Genomic DNA, 10,796 nt, shown 5'->3' with positions numbered 1-10,796 from the left:
CTCAAGCTCTGAGGACGTAGCTGAGTTACCCAAGGACACGAAGACCTGTCCTCAAAGGCCTGCCCTAAACTCTGGGAGCACTGTCGCACCTGTTCTCAGCAAGAACAATAACAAAGAGAGAAGAAACAGGAAACCTTCGGCCTCAAGGAAGTGCCGCTTTGCCTTCCTCCTGAGAAAGAGGTATTTGGTCACTAGAAAAGGCTCTTCCTCATGGAAGACATGTCACCTGACTTCCACATTCTAAAAAGTCCCATTTCTGTCGATGGAGGTCCCATTCCATGTCTTAGACCGTGTGCTTTGTACCCCTCAGCCATTGAACTGCCTGCCTGATGAGAGGCAACAAGGGAGCGATCCGGCTGGGTCATACAGCCTGGTGGCCAACGTGGATTTCTGTGAATGCTGGACAGCCAGCCGTCGCTGAGTGAGAAAGGATGCTCAGGTTGGGCGGACGTGTGCAAACCCATACAACGAGTTGCCTGCCTTGGAATGCATCCGTTTTGTGGAGGACTACGTTTCCACGTAGTTTTGGACTAGATGTTAATCGGTGGCTATTGGCTACAGAGGATAAACCCCACTGGCAAAGAAATGCCTTTAAGATGTTAGATGTTAGGGAGTGGCCAACGAGGGATATGTGTGCAGAGACCTGAAAAATATGAAACCAGTTAAGAACTCAAAGGTCACCTTGTTCAGGGCAAAATTCCTGTGCCTGGTGTTGACAGTTCACCCTCTGGGATTTTTCCCCCAGAGCTTAAAGGATCAAACTCATCCACATGAACAATGGGAATGCCTACTACAGACACCCCATGCACCCTTCAGCCCAACCTGTTCGCTCTCTAATGAACGTGGCGCCAGCCTTGTGTAGTGTGGCGCCCTGCCTAGGGTTCTAGGATAGGCTGGCGAATCTGGAGGCTGTTGCGAGAAGTCTTAGGGAGCAAAACAAAATAGGATTGTTAACCATCGCAATTCTTCCTTCACATGGTGTGCAGGCGGGAGGATCAGCTCCCAGCCTCATGGAGCTTCTCCGCCACTGTGAGTAGGATTGCATTGACGTGACCATCCCCGGTCCCTGGCAGAATGGACCAGACCGCAGTGTGCCATGCTAAAAGAGGGCCAAACGCGGCATCTTCCACCATTAAAAGGAAACGGTGGTTTTCCTAGAGGCTGATAGGAAAGAGCAGGCTTTATTTTGTGGGATGGTGACCTGAGCTGTAGATAGGTAATCGACTCAAGAAAATGATGCTTGTTGGAGACCAGTTTCCACCCATCGCCCCCTTCCTGGTGCCCACTGGCTCAGTTTTGGTACCCGTCACCACAATGTCAAGTCCCTGGGACTGTCCCTCATTCTACTGCAGAATCCTGACCCAAGTAGAGCCCTGGGCTCTGGACTGTTGTCAATTGACTGCCATTTCCCTCTCAGAACAAACCTGTGCTATGCTCTGATTCCTTTGTTTGTTGTTAACAGCCGCTGGCAGCTTGAGCCCAACTCCTGGGTGGCCCTATCCATGCTGGCGCAAAATGCTGCCCAGTCCTGCACCAGCCCCATGATCCTTTGGGGATCAGACTGTGGAGACCCAAAGGATTTCCCCCTGGTTGGATTTCAGAAGTAGATCGCCAGGCCTTTCTTCATAGTCCATCTTAGTCTGCAAGCCTAAAAACCACATCAGCCTCTGCGTCGTAGCACCACATAGGCTTCTACTGACAGACAAGCGGCGACTGCACATGAGGTGCATCTGCTGGAAACCAAACTGGTGTTTCCTGCATGGAAGGCGAGATTCTACCATTGAACCACCACGACCTTGCTCCAGTGAAACTCTTCTGCTGAGAGTGAGTTGACAGTCTTATGGAGCTAAGCTGTGGATGATGTTAATGGCTTAGAGCTATTCTTTCCTGCTGAGCTTGGCAAGTAAAAGAAGCCTTTAAAACCTTAAACCTTACTGGCAAGAGGCGTCCCATGGGAATCTGAGACATCCAGGGAGATAGAAAATATTTGGGCAAAGGGACCTCTTCAGAGTCCATCAATGCCTGGTACTATGTTTTTGTTGAGCCCAGGTGGCAGAGTGTTTATGAGTTGAGTTGCTAACAGCAAAGTCAGCAGTTCAAAACCACCAGGTGCTCTGAGTGAGAAAGATGAGGCTCTCTACTCCCGGGAAAAGTACCGTCTTGGAAACCTATGGGGTCAATTCCACCCTGTTCTATAGGGTTGCGATGAATAGCAGTGGGTTGTGGTTTGAATGCCCAGGGTGGCTACCAAGTTGAGAAGCATTGTCCTTATTTTCATTTATCTCAGCCTTGAGATCAATAAGCCAAATATGCATGTTCTTATATTTCTAGGCTTGGTGCCTCCTCTGAATGATGAGCCCGGACTATGCGCATTCCACCTCTGTGATCTCATTTAGTCCTTCCAGCAATCCCAGGGTGGAGGGATCCCCACGTATTATCCGCCTTTTACCTGTGAAGACAAAGGGACAAATAAAACAAAAACAAAAAATTCATAGTGACCCTAGAGGACAGGGTGGAACCGCCCCTGGGGGATTCCGAGACAGGGACTTTTGATGGGAGTAGAAAGCCCCACCTTTCGTCTACGGGGCTGCTGTTGCTTCCAAACTGCTGACTGCAAGGCTAACCCACGCTCCACAAAGGGCTTTCCAAAGCCAAGGTCAAGTCCACTGCCAGTGAGTAGATTTCCACTCCTAGGGACCTGAGAGGGCAGGTTAGAACTGCTTCCGTGGGTTTCTGAGTCTGCATCGCTTTCTGGGAGCAGGGACTTAGAAATGTGTAATTGTGTAATTAGCTCACAGCTCCTTAGGATCTCCGCCCCTAGAGCTGTGCTGCCCTGTCCTACCTTCTGCTCAGCCAGGCCTTTCCTCCTGGCTCTAAAACCAGACCGGAGGAAGGGATCCCTGTTCCCGGTGTGCTCAGGATTTGGATTCTCCCCACCCCCTAGGATGTTTTCTAATTGGCTTTTTTCTGCTGAGTGGTTGCCTCACAGTGTCTCCCTTGAAAGGCAGGCTAACCATTTGCCCTACCACCCAAAAGGTTAAGCGACCTGCCCAACGTCTCATGGCAGGGAAAGGTCAAGACTGGGGTGAAACCTCGCAGCTCCAGTGCTTGGGACCCTTGTCTTGGGGGCGATGGGGGGAGGGGAAGGCCCTGAGCCGAGGCAGGCTGCATAGCCTCTGAAGTATGAACAGCTCGGTTTGGAAACCCCTCTTCTGAGACTGATGGAGGGTTTGGGTGACCTTCAGAGAGTGATCATGTCTTTGAATCTGCTTGAATAGATAACGGGTTTTCAGGCACCACTCGGAGGATTTCCTCCCCTTTAATTATGTCTAACTCAACCGAGCTCATCACAAAACACTCTGTCCCATAAAAAAACCTTCTTTTTATTTTTATAATGGAGAAATTAACTGGTGTTGAGTAGTCGAGGTTAGAGAAACCACCATAAAAATATAATTATAATAATATTATTATTAATAGTGGTTCTCTGGCCTTTCATCCCAGATCTGAGAGTGACTGGCTAATTAATATGACTCTGGCCCCATCAGAGTTATAGGCGGGTCTACAGAATAAAGCGGGGATTTGGGGGGTTTGTTTTTCTCAGTGATGTCTATTGGCCTTGTCAAACTGGAGTGAAAATACAGCGCCTTGAGCCTTTCAATGAAGGATCAAAAGACATGAAGGATCAGAAGCGCGGTGGTTTCATTTCATTTTAGTTCTTTATTAGTTTCTGTTTTATTGTTGTGTTTATCAGTTTGTGAAGCACAGAGATAATAACTGATTCAAGGGTTTGTAGGGTGGGGGTGGGGAGTAGGGAGGGGGGGGATTTCAGGAGTAAACAATGAAAGGGGGAGGGGGAGTGAGCTCTAGAACAGAAGGTGATTGCACAACTAATTTTAAAGGCCATTGAATCATGGGGGCGGGAAAGAGAAAATGTTCTCAAATTGATTGTGCAAGTCTTCTTGATATGATCAAACTGTTGACTGGCGTGATAGGTGGATTAAGTGCCAATAAAGAAGCGGTAAACCTGTAGGACTAGAGTTTGAGACTTCCAGAAATGGTCAGGTCTCTCTGTCGGGGACTTCCTGGAATGCTGGGATCTAGTTCTGCTTACTCTCCACTTGGGGGGATGGAGGTGGTGGGCTGAGCTCGGGTTTCGTGCCTCTGAGTCTTGAACAGAATCCACGGGGCCAGAGGATTTCCACGTGTGGTGCTGCACACACTTCTGGCTTGCTGGGCTTGGCCAAGAAGTAGGTTTGTGAAGAGGACTCCTGAGGACCCAGATCACTCATGCCATTCCCTTGGGAGGAGGAATGAAGATGAGGGCGGGGGCTGGGGTGGGGGTGGGGGGAAGGAGGATCACCCCTGTGACACATTTTCAAAAGGTGATATGTCAGGTGTGCATGTCTTTGTTTGGATTTGGGGTGGAAGGATGACAGCCAAGAGGCGCACGCGCACTCTCCAGAGCCATCCATCAGATGGAAGGTTTGGAAAGTCTTAAGGTTTTGAGGGCCAAAATGGTTCTCCGTGAGTTTGGGGTAAAAGAGCATTAGCCAGAGGGGCATATCACTCAGATGAGAGATTTAGAAGTGATAAGAAAATGACAGCCAAGGCAGATCTCCTTAATCAGCAAATTGGACTGCGAGGCCAGAGTCCGCCCCGGAACAGAGAGCTGTCTGCCCCTCACCTGGACGTAGCAGTAATGGAGTACAGGTAGGTTCTGAAGCCAGTTGACTGAGATGGAAATCATGGATCCATGGATAGAGAATTACTTAATCTGGTTAGACTTCATTTGTCTTCATCAGAAAGGTAGGGATATTCTAGGCATTTAGCCACTGTAGGAATTAAATGAAATACTCTATGTAATATTCTTTTTTAAAAAATGTTCTTAGAACTATGTTGGATTGTTAATCAAATAAAAAACAAACCTCACTGACATCGAGTCAATTCTGACTCCCGAGGGCCCTGTAGGACCGCATGGAACTGCTCCATGCATGTCTGAGAGGGTAAGTCTTTACCCGGGTAGAAAGCCTCTTCTTGGTCCCACAGAGCAGCTGGCGGTTTCGAACTGCTGACTTTTCAGTTAGCAGCTCAAATCCTAACCACTACCTATTAATCCTCCACTGGTGAAGTAGTAGTGTTACTCTTTTAACTACGGAAGTCTTTCCAGGTATTCTGGTCTTTAGTTATCAATGGATTGCCAAGAAAGGATCAGGGAACAGCAGGCCACAGGTACTTCGATGATCAGGGATCATCATTTCCATGGAGAGCAGGAGAGGGCTCCAAAAATATCTTTGCCCTGGTCTAACTCTGCCATGAAGACTCCCGGTGGTCTGGTTGTGAAGCACTTGGCTGTGAACCAAAAGGTTGGTGGTTTGAACCCACTGGCAGATCAGAGGGAGAACGTTGTAGCTGTCTGCCTCTAAAAAATTACAGCTGCAGAAACCCTCTGGGCCAGTTGCCATGATTTGAAATAGTCTTGAAGGCAATCCATTGAGTTTCCCCATTGGCCCTTGAGCAGTCAACTGGAAATCTTGGCTCGAGGACACTGTGAACAAAAACAGGAATGAGATGGCAAATAAATGACCCCAAATCCAGGACAGATGAACGCCTCGGGACCAGTGGTGAGAGTGGCGATACTGTGAGGGTGGAGGGAAGGTGAGGGAGAAAGGGGGAACCGATGACAAGGATCTACATATAACCTCCTCCCTAGGGGATGGACAGCAGAGAAGTGGGTGAAGGGAGACGTTGGACAGTGTAAGATATGACAAAATAATAATTTATAAATTATCAAGGGTTCATGATGGAGGGGGGAATGGGGAGGGAGGGGAAAATGAGGAGCTGATACCAAGGGCTCAAGTAGAAAGCAAATATTTTGAGAATGATGAGGGAAACAAATGTACAAAAGTGCTTGACACAATGGATGGATGGATGGATTGTGATAAGAGTTGTACGAGCCCCCAGTAAAATGATTTAAAAAATTAATTAAAATAAATAAATGGCCCCCAAATGCCATGCTTTGAAAAGGGCCTCCAACTAGTTTATGCAGGATAAACATCTCAGCATGGAAGCCTCTTGTAGGGCTCGGTAGCATGGGCGATGGGATCGCAGAGAATAGGTAGAAGGACGCTGGAAGGAAAATTTGAGTAGACAGTAGAGTTGAAGGAAAGATGAAGGATGAGTGGCTTCGTGCATTTCTGTTTCTAGGGCATTGAAAACTACACGAGCTATAGCTTTTGATGGTTCATGGTTGTCAAGGTGGCTTGGACTCATGGGGATGTAACGTGTGACCAAACAAAGCATTGCCCGTCCATCCTCTGTGATCTCTCTGATGGCTGGTGTGCTCAAGTCCATTGTCGTGGCCGGTGTGTATTTTGAGTGCCTTCCAACCGAGGGGGTTCAGGTTCCAGCCTTCGATACAACAATATTTGGTTAGACTCCTCAGGGTTTTCGTTGGCTAATGTTCAAATGTAGATTATTGTTTGGCTGAAACCTGTCCACCCTGGTGACCCTACTGGCATTTGAAATGTTGGTGGCCAAGCTTCCAGTAAAGAAGCCACTGCTGTTCAACCACCTAATAGATTGGTGTGGAAGCCTTAATTGAAGACGGATCTTATGTCTTCGTTGGGGGACAATCATTGCAGTTTTAAAGGAGACTAATTATTTACTCACTTTGATAGTGGAGGTAAGACTGAATATTTTGACCAAGTCTTGTGAATGATTCTCAAAACCAAAGCACCTCATGGAAAACAAACAAGCAAGCAAACCCATGTTGAATTGGATAGGTGACTGCACATTGGAAGAGTATAAATAGTACCTAGCAAGGGATGCTGGAGCCAACCATTCATGACAAAGCCCAACTAACTGAAAATCAAAATGACTTGCCTTCCAAGAGCTGACGACTGGATTTCAAAAGACCGTTACTGACCAATTGGAAGACGCAGCTGTACCACATTAACAAAGAAAAACAAGGAGACTGGAACCCACCCAGAATGAGCCCAGCACATCAGCTTTCTAAATGTCTGACTTCTGAGATTCCTTATTTTTTTTAAACCCTAATTTTTCCAAGGATTGGGATAACACTGGTAAGTGTAATGAAGGTTTTAATTGTATTTTTCTGTCAGTGTCATAAAAATGAAATAATCAGATAAGGAGGAGCAGATGCTTGCCAAGGCCTGGGCTTTATTCATTCAACTTCCCCTTTCTTCTTAGAACCACCAGGTTTGTGAAATAAAGGGCTGGAAAACATACAGCATGGTAGACATTCTTAGACTTTGCCCCAACTTTTCCTTGTTACATGATACCAGATCAGGACTTAATTCCCTTACACTATAGTTTTCTCCTTCCAAGACCATGGAATAGTATGGTAATTCCAGCTTCCGGGTCTTTTAGTGTAGGGTAGATCAGTAAAAAGTGTTGTCAGCTCTATTGTGGCCTATTTTGTTACCTCCAAGGATTGTTAACCAAATCAAGGGTAAGCTCACCTAGTTGGATGATATTGAAAAATGTTATAATGACAAAATAATAATTTGTAAATTATCGAGGGTTCATGAGGAAGTGGGGAGTGGGGAGGGAGGAAAAAATGAGGAGCTGATGCCAGGGGCTTGGGTGGAGAACAAATGTTTTGAGAATGATGAGGGCAATGAATGTACAAATGTACTTTACACAATTGATGTATGCATGGATTATGATAACAGTTGTATGAGCCCCTAGTAAAATGATTTTTTTAAAAAAGAAAAATGTTCTGATGCAACTGGCTGTTTGACTCAATGTGTAGATGTTCTCTTGGTATCTAGAGCAAAATACTGGCAGTGTGGACATCAGCGCCACAGGCCTCCAAACAGATCCTTAGAAACAGGAAAAGGTTCATCAAGCTTATTATTATCTCTAATGTGATAGTCTCTAATAATTGGATCAACTACAGTCAGATTGAGGATGGTCACAAAAGTGAGTGTTCATTTATGCCTGACAGTATGTGTGTCTACATGTTTCATAAGGGATATGCAGGCATTTACATATATGTGTCATCATCTTGATGGTCCAAATCCACAATAAATTAGGTTAGGTCTGATCATGCTTTTCAGATGCCTGCATTTTTTAAAAAAATCTTTACCAGAACAGATATCAGAAGCTTCATATTTGGGTCAGGAAGAGAATATTTCTCAGGGTTTCCTTCTTTGCAAGGAGGGCTGAGTCCTGGACCATTACCCATCTGCCAGTTTGCCCTATTGTGGTGGTCTGGAAGCCCCTATGATGCTGAAGCGGTGCTACCACGAGTCCCAGCAGGGTCACCCATGGCAGACAGATTTCAGTGGGGTTTCCATACTAAGACCAGGAAGAAAATGTCGGTGATGTAGTCCTGAGAATTTGTCAGTGAAAACATTATGATGACAATAGAGCATTGTCCAATTTGCTTACATCATCATCAAAAGCACCCCTTAGAATTAAAAAAAACAACAAACCATATTGAGTAGGTGACTCCACACGGGTACACCACAAAGGATACCCATCAAAGGATCAGTTGTTGGAAGAGGACATCATGCTTGATGGAACAGAGAGCCAGCAAGGTGAAGGAGACCCGTGGTGAGAAGGATTGGCCCAGAGCGACAAAGCTGGATTCAAATACGGCGGCTCACCCGAGGGTAATTTGATTTGTATCTAAGGGTTCCGTGAGCTAGAACGGACTCAATGGCCACTGACTAGCTGTTTAAATTCACTGGAGAAAAATAGCTGTGAAATCCACTCTGATTCTCATGTTTAGATTGGAGACCCAACTTTGACAAGACTCAGGGTGCTGGTCTCCCCTGCTCTGGTGAGCACAAGGAGCCCGCTGTTCCCTGTGTAGGGACGTTTCTGCCGTGTGTGCACTTGCTGGTGTCATGCTTTTCAAGGGGTACAATGAATTTTGGGGACCTTCAAGCTAATCGGTGTTTTTTAAAAAACAACATATTGTGGTGGTCTGGAAACCCCTATGATGCTGAAGCAGTGCTACCACTAGTCCCAGCAGGGTCACCCATGGCAGACAGATTTCAGTGGGGTTTCCATACTAAGACCAGGAAGAAAATCTCGGTGATGTAGTCCTGAGAATTTGTCAGGACTACTCTTCCAACAACTGATCCTTTGATGGATATCATTTGTGGTGTACCCGTGTGGAGTCACCTACTCAATATGGATTTTTTTTTAATTCTAAGGGGTGCTTTTGATGATGTGACCCAAGTAAGCAAATTGGACAATGCTCTATTATCATCATAATGTTTTCACTGACAAATTCTCAGGACTACATCACCGAGATTTTCTTCCTGGTCTTAGTATGGAAACCCCACTGAAATCTGTCAAAAAAGTTGTTTTTAAAAAAAAAACAGTTGTATTGACATAATTAGCATATTGTACACTTCAGTGGTCTAAGCACACTGAAAGGAGTTGTGCAATCCTCCCCAAAATAAAATTTCAAGCATTTCTCCATCCTTATGCTCACTATTATCATTTTCCCTCAACCTCCCCTGCCATAGCTCTAAGAAACTATTAACCCAGTTAGATTTAGTGACCTGAACTTTTTTTCCCCCAATCATTTTATTGGGGGCTCACACAGCTCTTATCACAATCCATTCATCCATCCATCCATCCATCCCTTGTGTCAAGCACATTTGTAAAATTGTTGCCATCATCCTTTTAAAAACATTTTCTTTCTCCTTGAGTCCTTGGTATCAGCTGACCTGAATTCTTATCTAAACTTGGTTCCAAAACCATTCTGCTCTGTGGTCCTCAACCTGTGGACGTTGAGAGCCCTTTGGGGGTTGAACAACCCTTTCACAGGGGTGGCCTGATTCATAACAGTAGCAAAATTACAGTTATGAAGTAGCAACAAAAATAATTTTATGGTTGGGGGTCACGACAACATGAGGCACTGTTTTAAAGGGTCGCGGCAATAGGAAGGTTGAGAACTACAGGGCCAGATGGTGTAAACTACCGTGAGCACTTAGTTCTCTCGTGCTACAAGATCAGAGCATCTTAGAATCATGGAGAGGAAGAGGAGGCAACGTCCGTTAAGCGCTTTAGAAGATGTGTTTGCCTGTGTTTCTTACCTTGTGCCATCAAGCCGGGTCTGACTCCTAACTACCTTGAGGCCAGTCTGGGACTGTCCAATATGCTTCCTAAACTATGATCTTCCTGGAAGCAGAGCGCCAGGTCTTTCTATCTTGGAGCCCCTAGACGAGTTTGGACTGTCAGCCTTTGGGTTAGCAGCCAATCCCTTCACTCCACCGGGACAAACTTGTGTGGTTATAGCTTACAACTGTGCACACACACCAGAATTCAATAACATTAACAACCATCACTAAGGGAGAAGTGCCCAGATAACACGCAATGCCTTCTCTGGGTCTCCGGAGGTGTGTAAGCGGCCTAGAACTTCAAAAGTGGACAAAGAAATGATTCAGTTACACAATGGCAGACAGGTTTGACTGCTTCTCTTGCCTCTGGTGTCCGATTGACTCGTAGCTCGAGCTGAGTAATAGCAGGGGCAAATTCCATACAAGCGGCTCTTCCTCAAGAAAATTAGTGACTGTGTAAACTCAGATATTCTTACACTTAGGCACCAAGGCCAATAGCCAGCTAACTCCCCAGTCTGAACTCCAGGCGGGGTGGCAGGGGTGGGGGTGCTGGTGATGAGTCACAGAATCACACATTTTTAGTTTATGGAAACTTCACTTTCTCACCTGTGAAATGGGGGTCTTCCTGCAGATGAACGAGATAACACATGTCGCTAACAGTGTGTGGCAGCGAGTTCGAGTTTATGCAACGGC

This window comes from Echinops telfairi, unplaced genomic scaffold, assembly GCF_000313985.2.
Source record: "Echinops telfairi isolate 266 unplaced genomic scaffold, ASM31398v2 ScPeMD7_7473;HRSCAF=8511, whole genome shotgun sequence".
In the NCBI taxonomy this organism is placed as follows: domain Eukaryota; kingdom Metazoa; phylum Chordata; class Mammalia; order Afrosoricida; family Tenrecidae; genus Echinops; species Echinops telfairi.
The sequence above is the reverse complement of the archived record's forward strand: the minus strand, read 5'-3'. Positions refer to the sequence as shown.